General features: G+C 44.3%; 1 long non-coding RNA gene across 1 annotated transcript; it reads left to right on the top strand.

The window, feature by feature from the left end:
* Window positions 1–1,070: 1,070 nt before the first annotated feature.
* On the top strand, window positions 1,071–2,013 carry LOC123589563. Its single transcript, XR_006708394.1, has 2 exons — window positions 1,071–1,316; window positions 1,833–2,013. It is a non-coding gene; the product is annotated as an uncharacterized LOC123589563 (long non-coding RNA).
* Window positions 2,014–10,899: the final 8,886 nt, after the last annotated feature.

Below are 10,899 nucleotides of genomic sequence, written 5' to 3'. Positions count from 1 at the left end.
AGAGCGTGGGGATGAGGAGCCCCTATTGTATGTGAATGAAGACCAGAGTCTGCTAGAAGTTCAGTCATTGACCAAGCGAACAGTCAAGGGCAGAGTACTTAACTTCTCTTCTTCTTTTGACAGAGAGAGAGAGAGAGAAAGAGCATGGGGGAGGCGCTGAGAGAGAGAGAGAGAGAGGGAGGGAGAATCTCAAGCAGGTTCCAAGCAATCAGCACAGAGTCTGATGCAGGGCTCCATCTCACAAACCATGAGATCCTGACCTGACCCCAAATCAAGAGTTAGATGCTCACCCCTCAACCGCTCAACGACTGAGCCACCCACATGCCCCTATAGGCTGTTCCACTTTGCATCAGCAAAGATGGCCTGACAGCACATCTGAATTCCAAACCACAGTGAAGGCAAGGTAAGGGGAATAAGTGCGCACCCCCTTTCTCTGAAAATACAACCTATAAATCGCACCTGATACTGCTGCGTCCAGGCCACAGGCTCGAACTTAGAAAGGTGACTGCTCTTGTCGTCAAGAGAAACTGGCTACAGCCCGGCTAAAATGTAGCAAGAAGGAGACAGAGAAAACTTACGTGGGTGAGATACCAAGCTGACTCTGTCACAGTGGCCAAGCTTCTTAGCAGATATGAGCGGTCAATAAATCGTAGCATAGAACGTCCCATGTTCCAGGTTCCCCCTCAGTCCTGGGAAAACTGTGATGGTTGGTCACCCAAGATGCTCTATGGTGGGCTTCTGGGAGACCTCTGGAAATGAGACTTCAGGTAGGAGAACCAGCTGAACCTGCGGTGTCAAAAATAGAAAAGGCCTTGAAAATACAGGCCAAACACTCATTGAATGGTTCAAGTTGCTGTATATAAAAAAGGGAAAGGGATTTTACTTATGACTTTGCCATTCCTAAGTACAGAGGTAAGTAGAGTATTTGCAAAGGGCTGAGAAGGAGATCAGTGTCCAAACATACTTCTACCATGGATCTGTCCTGGCATGGCCTTCCCCTCCTGCTTAACAGAAAAGTCCATTCAGTAGCTCTGCTGATGTGTTAGACCAGAAGTACCCAATAACTGGAGGGGATTTACCAGCAGGGGTGCCCTAACCTCTCCTTTTTCTTTCTTCTCTCACTTATAATTCATACTAATTGGAACTCTCTTGGTTACAAGTGAAAGAAAGCTAACTCAAACTGGTTTCAGCAGCCAAATGGAAATACACTAGCTTATGGAACTAGATTCACAAATCAGATTCAGTCACAGCTGGATACAGGGGCTCAAATCACAGCATCAGGAACTGGATCCGTTGCCATCTCTGCTTCTATCGGAGTAAGTTTCATTCACTGGCAGATTCTTCCCCTCCTGGTGACAAAATTGTTGCTGGCAGACCAACTCCCTTGAAACCGATGGAGAGAGTTTCCCTTTTCAGTAGTTCTAATACAATTCCCAGAATTGTGTTAGGCCAGTCTGACTTGCTCATCATTGTGATCAAAGAGGGGAACATGCCGAGTGGACAACGTGACTTGTGTGTTCATGCCTGGAGTGAGAGACTGTGAGGTCAGCCCCACATGAGATACATGGGCTGGGTGGGAGTAGAGAGGGGTGGTTTCCCAGATAAAAATATAGATGCTAAAGACAGAGGAAGGGAATACAGACACTCAGTAGGCAAACAACAGATGTCCATAACATCTCCTAAATTCCCTTTCTTTTCTTTCCTCTCTCTTCCTTCTCCTTCCCACATTCTCTTTCTTCCATCCCTCTTCTCTCTCTCTCTCTCTCTCTCTCTCTCTCTCTCTCTCTCTCTCTCTCTGTCTTTCCCTGTGTCTCTGTCTATATTTTTCTCAGTGTGATTGCCATTAAGCAAGATGCAAAGGTGAACTTCTTGCGACCGCTGACTTCAAGCAACTCTCAGGTTCAAGAAGAAAAAGGGACAATTAGGTAACAAACTGTAATAAAATGTGATATGCTTGGGGAATGCACTCATGCATACATCTCTGAATAAATAAAGAAATAACACACGCATGAACGAGATGGTATAACACAGAATTATGCAACATTAGGCGCACAAATAAAGGAGGGGTTAATTTAATCTGGATCAAGTGAAAACTCAGAGAAATGATCACAGAGGAGACATTTCATCTGACTGTGAAGGATAAGGAGCAGTCTGTAATATGTTTTCAGCAGAAAGAGACCCCTATGCAATCATAATTATGGTCCTGTCAGTTTCACGCCACCTTCAAAGTTCCTCATGGAATCTAAAGTAAATCCAATCATCAAAAATCAGGAAATTTGGACAGACAGAGCCTGTCACTAAATTTAACCTTGTGTAAGTCATTTATCATCTCGTGTCAGCAGTTTTTAATCATTTGTAAAACAAGCAGATGGAACTATTTCTGGGGCTCCTTGCAGCTCTGAAAACAAGCAATTTGTCTCTCGAAAACACTGGAGACCACTGGCTTATAGAGTGAATGGAAGGGTCTCTGATGTTGAGTTACATGTGCAGATGTCTGAATCAGCTAGTCAATGCTATAGGTACCAAGGAGAAGAGGCAATGAGATTTCCATAAGCTGAATCTGGGTCATTTTATCACATTATCTCAACTCATCCTGAAAGTGTAGCAAATGAAGGCAACTACAGGGCCACTTGGAGATTTCTATGACAGGATGAATCTGTTCTGTGTGTCTGACCATTGAAAGATCGTCTTGGAAAGTCCTTTTTGTGGCTTTTCCCCCAGTGAGTTAAGTTTTGCTTTCTCATGGCTGAGATATCACACTTGGCCAACAAATGAGATAAAACTGGGTGTCCTAAAATATGTTTACAGTTTTAAATGATCACCAGGTTCTATTTTCACTTCTTAATTTAGTAAATAGGAGGAAAACAAACCCTATACCACCTCTCAGTGCTGCGATCTTATATTCAAAAGTCCTGTTGAGAGACCAGCATGACCCGTTAAGCCCTGACTTTCCAACCACAGAAATTACTACCTCAACCTAATGATTACAATTTGTTATTGGTGCACAGCCCCAGCAGATGAGTAAGTTCTAGCATCCAGGGAGAAAATGGACTTGAAAGCAGGATGGAGTAGGAGTTCACAAATGCCCACACAGCATTCCTTGAAACAAGGGCTATAAATTCCCTGGGGACATTATTAGCCTCATTTTCAACACAAGGAAATAAGCAAGGAGACGTCAAATGATGCCTTCATCGCACATCTAGGAAGTGAACATGTAAATTAGAGGTAGGGGCTCAAATCACATTCATTCATTCATTCATTCATTCATTTCTACAGCGTCCATTTCATTGTTCTTTGCCAAACTGATTTTCAAAAGGGAAGCCAACACACCTACCAAAACAGCTCGTATGGAAAAGACAGAAAATACTAGTGGCAGAAATGAGGAACAAGTAGAGGTCTCACATGCAACAGGAGTGTTAAGTGGCACAACAGCTTTGAAAAACTGTTTGGCATTGTCTTCTAAAGCCACACATCCTCTAAGAGCCACCCATCCCATTGCCAAGAGTAACGCGTGCCTCTGTCCACCCAAAGACACATTCAGGAGAGTCTAGCACTCTTCGTGACATTCCCAAACTGCAGGTGACATGAACACCCATCACCGAGAGAACAGCTACACAAACCATGGTATATTCCCAGGGTGGGATGTCATACATAAAGGGCTGCTAGACATGTGACAACATGGGTGGATTATACAAATCGAATATTGATCAAAGTGAGCCAGACACAGATGAGTACATGTAGGAGATTATGTAAAATTGAACAACAGGCAAAACTAACCCATAGCACTCGAAATCAGAACAGCACATCTCCTCGGGGAGTAGTGACTAGAAGAAGGTATGAGGGGGAGTCATGTTCTTGGGTCCAGGTGATGTTCTGTTTCTTGATCTGGGGCTGGTTCCATGACTGTGATCAGTTTGTGAAAACTCATGGCCCTGCCCTCTTATGACCTATGCACCCTTGTGTATATATATTATATACACATACATATACATAATATATATATGATGTACACGTGAATAAAATCTCCAAAGATAGAAAAATAATAATAATAAAGCAAATTCACACCAGGTTAAGAGATGAGCTAAATGCAGGCAGAAATATATACAAATGATAGCAACAGGGCCTGGCACTTCATCATAGGCTCACTTAGAGTCTTGCACTTTTATGCATTAGTTATTTGAGTCTTTCAACATCACAAAGTGAATACAGTTGTCACCCCCTCCTTAGAAGGTAAAACAAGACTGGAAAGCTTAATTGCCTAACCCTGATCATACAGCTGAGAAGCAAGAGAGCAGCTACTCAAACCAAAGCAGCCCACCTCCAGGGTCCACCTCTTAACCATCGCGTGACGTCATATCTCATGATGGTAGGACCTGGGACACCCAGGAACACTTTGACTCATTGAGTTTAGTCCCCTGAAACCTGGAAACCACAGGAATTGGGATAAACTCCGTTAGGTTAGCTCTGGAAGAAAAGAAAATGTTTAAATCCAAATCCAATATCGAGTACGTTGGAGAAAGGCTGTTTATCAAAAATTTAGGGCAGCCATGGAGAATGTCACTAGGGCTATAACTTCATGCTTGCCTAAGGCTCCCTTTGAATAAATCACCGCTTGCATCACTCTGTAGCAACTGGAGAAGATGGGGATGGAAGCAGTCATTTCAGGAGGTTAGAGGACAGTGCAGGATTCATGACAATGTGTTGAAAGATGGTTGGCACCCAAAGGAGGGAATGATACATGTTTCACGTTTTATGGCATGTTTTGTCATGGGGGGAATTCAGAGGTGGAGGCACTTATAAAGTGAAACAGAAGCCAACTTTCTCTACTTGCCACTTGTGTTATTCGGGAGGTTTCTTGCGGGGAAAAAGAAAACTGGAGACTGATTCTGTCCACGAAAGGACAAGAGCGTTACTCCGAAGAACTGGATGGGAACTAGGAAGTAGTCAGAATCGGGGGCAAAGCTACTTCCTCCGTTTTCTCCAGTCCTAACGTCTTGGTTTCCTTCTGCAAGTCTTGTCTGTTGGTCTCTTTCAACCTGTTCACATCACCACATCCCTGTTCCTAAACCAGAGGGAGCTTCACTGAATGGCATGGTCATGGGCATCACACACATGGGACAGACCTCACCCTCACAGGTTATTTCGGGAGTCACCATCTGCAAAGTCAACCAGTGCAGGGTGCTGGGAGGATGCAGGGGCACCCCAGCTCAAGGAACACCCCATTGCAGCTTCCCTGGAGACAACGGGCAGATTAATTCCTAAGAGCAGAGAGAGGAGAGTTTGGTGGGTTGCCCTATTGACATGGTAATTATGACTTATTTATCAAACTCAATTTATTTATCAAACACTGTCCAACCTTTAGGCAGGTTTACACCAAATACAGAAGCCCCATCTGGTGTTTTTCTTGCTGCAACCAGGAGGCTCTCACTTTCGTTCTTCCTCCCTTCCTTCTTTAAACCCTTCCTTCTTTTCTTCCTTTACTCATCCATTCAACAGATACCTGATATGTTTTGGAGTGGCGACCCTATCCTAAAACTAAATTATATTTATCTCTGAGACTATGCCTTGTCTAGGCATGTCTGATTTGCTCTTACACATATATTTTTTTTTTTTTAGCAATGATCCTTCAAGAAAAGAAGTAGAAAGAGGTGTTCCAGTTTTTTATTGCCGCGTAACACAACAGATCCAAACTTAGTGGCAAAACAGCACAGCCATTTTAATATGCTCACAACTGCAGGTCGAAAATTTGAAAGCACATGAAAGGATAGTTTGTCCTTCCTTGTATGTCCATGTTCCACAGTGTCTGGTATAATCTGTCTAGAGATGGCAGGAATGGCTCAACTGGGGATGTATGTGGGGCCTAAATTCTTCACCACGGGGCACCTGCTGAAATTGGAATGTTCCAAATGAGTACCTCACAAGCCAGGTGCTTGGGATGAGATGGCTGAGACATTTGGGGGCTACTGGCAGTTGCTTTCCTCCATATGACCATCTTGGGCTTCCTCTCAATAGGGTGGTCCTCAAGATATTCAACCTAGTTAAATGATAGCTGACTTCCCCTGGAGCAAGTGTTCAAGGTAGAAGTTGCTGAGAAGGAAAGCTGGCAAAAGCAGATTAAAAAGGGGGGGGGGCAGCCAGATGCTTTTGGCTTCTGTAATCTTGCTTGCCTCTTGCATGAGCCAACTGCCTGCATAGCACAACCAATAGTAACCCTCCCAACCCCACCCTGCCCTGTGTAGCCAATAGAACATTTCCAAGTACCCAGAAGCTAGCCAAGCATAAAAGAAGGCCCACACCAGGACTCAGGGCTCAACTTTTGGAGGTGATACTGCTGGGCCGGCACCAGTGCAAACTAAACAGTCTTTTCTGATTCCCTGAGTGAGTGTCACTTGTCTCTTCCTGGGCACTGAGTATTTGCTATAACACTGCAAACCCTCCTTGAACCTAGCTTTGGAAGTCATGCATTATTTCTGGTATGTTCTATTAGTTACACAGGGCCAGCCCAGATTCGCTGTGGGAGACTATTTAAAGGCATGGATATGAGAAAGTGAGGTTCTTGGGGGTAAGGCATCTTTGGAGACCCACTATCACAGTAGAAATGAAGTACATAACAAAGAGTCAGTTTGGATCCCCCAACCAGCCCCAGAGACTCCTGTCTGAGCCCTGGAGAACTGCAGGAGGGGGTGGAAGATTCTATTTACCTTCTGCATGACCCCACAGACATACAATAGGGCTCTAGCATCTTAAGTCCTGCAAGTCTCAAACCAACCTTAAGAACACAGGAGACAGTACACTTGGCATGGTTCCACTGAGACATCTGCACAACCCAAGAGGCAGAATCCACAGCAAAGGGCAGAGCCAAAGAGAAGGAACACATTGCATACCACACAGCATTCTGCTGACAGCCTGGTTAATGAGCACAAATGAGACCAGCCTTGGGAGATTCCCAGATGTACGCGAGGGGGCTTGGTGGCTCTTTCTGAGTAGTCAAAGAAAAACTAGAGAAATGTGGATCTTCAATCTTCTATAAGCCCATGTGTACAAGTTGGATCATGAAGACACAAATTACATTTGATAACAGTTTTAGTTCAAGCTTTGTACTTAATGACCTCACCCTCAGGGGTTTAACTTCTAATTGGGAAAATAAAATTAATATACATTAAATAATGGCATAAAGCAACATAAAAGCTGTCACCAGGGAACCACAAATAAATGGCTCATGCATTAAGTTTTATAGGAATAACCTCAGAGGAAGAGGCATTCTGAGAGCCCGAAAGAAGTGAAGGGCTCCAGGAAGAGGAAAATTTGATCTGTGCCTTGGAAGTTAGTAAATTTAATTAGGCAGGGAAGAAGCAGAGGGTGGAAGAAATCTCAAAGTTAGAAATGTTTCTGAATGACTTTTGGCCCGAGATACAATTATTTTCTCCTAAACATTTAAAATTTTTAAACTCTAGCCATTTTTAGTGTGTAAGGCATGGAACTCAGGAGTTTAAAGATTAATGAGAAGACTGAATGTGGTTATAGGAAGGGATTCAGTAACCAAAAGGAGAGAAAGCATTTGAGAGTGGTTATTTACTTTATATCTCTTTTTGTACTTGAAAAAAAAAAAGTCTAGACCAGGAATTGGCCAGAGTAAATAGTCTTTGCTGTAGCTACCCAAGTCTGCTTTTGTAGCACAAGATAAGCCATAGACTATCCCATAAACAAACGGTCATCACGGTGTTCCAATAAAACCACTTCCAATAAAACCAAGGGACAGGCTGGATCTGGCCCACTAGGCAGAGCTGTTAACCTCTGTTCTGTTTTATCCTGTGAATGTTTACTGAAAGGCACACTATCTCTACCACTGTTGATAAGAACGTGATGCAAAACTCACTCAACAGGTGGTGACTCTAGGTCCATTGTGTGATTTTCACCACGGGTCATGTGGGATATTTAGCTACGCAGGGAGAGGTGATGCTCCCCTCACAGAGCCTAGGAGGGAAGCCTGGAGGTGAGGAGGGAACATGCCACAGGATCTAAGCTAATCTTAGGGGATGAAGGAGTCCGAAATGACTTCCCCTGAAGAAGTGACATTTTACCTGAGCCTGGAAGCAGCTTGTGTTAGCACAGATCATTTGTGGAAGAAGCGATGTTAAGGAGGGTAGAAATACTCCATGTAGGAGAAAGAGCTGTTCCAGATGCACCGAAATAAAAGAAAGGGTGTTTCACTAGAGAGACCAATAAAAGTATGGCCACAATGGAAAGAGAGAGGGATGGGGGAAAGATGGGATTGGAGATCTCAAGAAATTGGAATTACCCCCAAGAAATGCACTGGTGTGGTGAACTGTCCCTGACCCCCACCCCCATGCTCATTTCCTCTCCAGCATCAGGATGTATCATAGTCAGCCTTGTCTGGGAACAACTGAGGTCCTGCAGATGACAAACACTGTGAAATCGTCTCAGACAGACACTGAGTCTGCTCACAAGATGGTGTTATGGCTACTCCAAGCCAAGAAGCTCAGATTTGCTTCAGGGAAAAGCAGTGATCCACTCTCTATTCTTCCCACACACCAGGCGAGGACAGAGTCTGTTTCCACACCATTTTCAATGCTGATTAAACTGGCACCAATTAATGCAAACCTAGAGAGCACTTGGAAGGGAACCTTTCCCTTCCGAGATGACATATATTTGGTTGGAGCTCAACATTCATGGACTGTGCCAGGTGATGATCTTTCTGAACTCCACACAATTCTGATGTGCCATCCTTGGGCTCCGTGAACTTCGTCCAATGAACACAGTAAACATTCAGTACATTTTAATTTATATTATCTTGGGATATGTCAAAGGACCCAGGGCAATGGGTGCCATGCAGTGTGTATGAGCAAATAGTTTTCTTCCCTTTCTTCCAGCCCATTCTACTACACAACTCTTGCCTGAAATCTCATAAAATCTCTCATGGGTCGTGTTTTCCACTTCGTCAGTTGCCTTGGGGCATCTGCATAAACAAATCCCAGGTTGGAGCAGATCCTTTCCAGCCACACTGAAAGAAATGTCTGATTGGCAGGAGGCAGGGAAAAAAACCGAAATGCCTGACAAGCATAGGAATGCCCATGTGGGGTCCCAACTTTCACGTGGGGTTTTTTTGCTCACTCTATTTTCTAACAGGACTGCATCTGCAGAGCCAGGTCTGAGCTGGTGTTGCTTGGTTGGCCTTTCTGTGGAGGCCATGGGAAAGGGTCCCCAGGAGAGGGTACCCATCAAGGACCCAGACCCACCCACTAGTAAAATGTGGCCTTTGATGTCACACTCAAATGCATTGTGCACATGTTCCCCTAGAACCATCACTGAGGTACAGGGAGCCTCCAAATTTGGGGGGGTGCATATAACATATGTCCTCAGGCGAAAGCACAATGCAAGGGGCACATGTGTGTTACTCCCCACCAGAAGAGTCAGGTGAGTAAGTGAATGAATGAACGAATGAATGAATGAATGAATGAATAAATAAATAAAATGGGGATTCTTAATATTGTGAATATTCCAGTAGACTGGAGAAAACCACCTTGGAAACGGTTGATATAAGACAACTGGATTGCAGAGTGAAGTCTGAATTCTCACCCTGTAACTTCCGCTATCTGTCCAGGGTTCTTAGCACAATCATTTCATGGGTCCCGTGTCTCTGTTTCCTCATCTGTCTGGTGAGGGTCTCACTCCAGATGAGCAGGAAGCTTCCTGCCAGCTCTAAAATCAAACGTTCTTATGGTAACTCTGGAGTAAAGAGGATGGTGTCTAGGACTTGAAGTTGGCAAGTGTGGGCTCCTATCCTAACTTACTGTGAATCCGTTGTGTGGCCTTGAGTAAATAATTTAGTCTCTCCAGAACCAGTTCTCTTACCCCTGAAATGAGAGGGCTCCATCAAGTCCAAGATATTGCTCTGAGTATCTTCTCTGAACAGCATCCACGAGCTGACGGGGCTCAGATATTCAAATGTTTGCCTGAGGCGAACAAGGCTTTGATCTGCCAGGCAGTGCAGAAATTTTTGTGTACTCACTCTGCAGAGACACCACCAGGCTCTGTCCACCTGACATCTCTTGTGTTTACCTGGACACTGTTTTCTTTATTTTTGTCTTTTTACAAAAGTGAGACATATTCAAAGGGAGAGAAAAGCAAAGGGAAGAAATAACCCCATACAATCTACCCTTCCCCCAAAGATACTCATTGTTAAATTGTGTTTTATATCCTCCAGATCTGTTTTCAGCATCTCCAAGAGAGACTCAGCATTTATCCAAATCATCTCTAAGTTCTTCAGCTTTGTGGCACCAGCCTTTCATTTAATACTCAAAACAACCTATTTCCCCTGTGTTGGTTCTACACAACAAGTTATCATAGGCACTGAAAACAAAGTCCATGCATGGTATGGCTGAGTTGTCTGCTCAGGGTCTCATGAGGCTGAAACAAGGTGTTGGCTTAGCTGTGTTCCACTGTGGAGGCTCTGGGTATGAAGTGACTTCCAAGCTCAGACTGTTGGCTGAATTCAGTTCCTTGCAACCGTAAGACTGCCATGTTTGTTTCCTTGCCTTGCAGCCAAGGGCTGCTCCCAGCGCCAAAAGGCCACCTCCATTCCTCACCACCTGTCTCCCCATCTTTAAGCCAGTAAGGGCACACTGAGTCCTTCTCCTGTTTTGACTCTCTTTACGGAAAGAGCCCTGTCTTTTTTCAAGACTCACCTGATTAGGTCAGGCTTACCCAGATGCTCTTTCATTTGATGAACTTGAAGTCAAGTGATGAGTGACCTAATCATGTAACCATATACACGAGGCCCACCCACTCTCAAACGGAAGGGATTATATAGAGCATTTATGGGGCAGGAGGGCAGGAATCTGGGGGGGGGGGGCATGTTAGAACCTTGCCTATTACATA

The sequence above is a fragment of the Leopardus geoffroyi genome, chromosome E3 (assembly GCF_018350155.1).
Source record: "Leopardus geoffroyi isolate Oge1 chromosome E3, O.geoffroyi_Oge1_pat1.0, whole genome shotgun sequence".
NCBI lineage: Eukaryota > Metazoa > Chordata > Mammalia > Carnivora > Felidae > Leopardus > Leopardus geoffroyi.
Note: the sequence above shows the minus strand (reverse complement) of the source record. Positions and strands in the feature narration are given on the sequence as shown.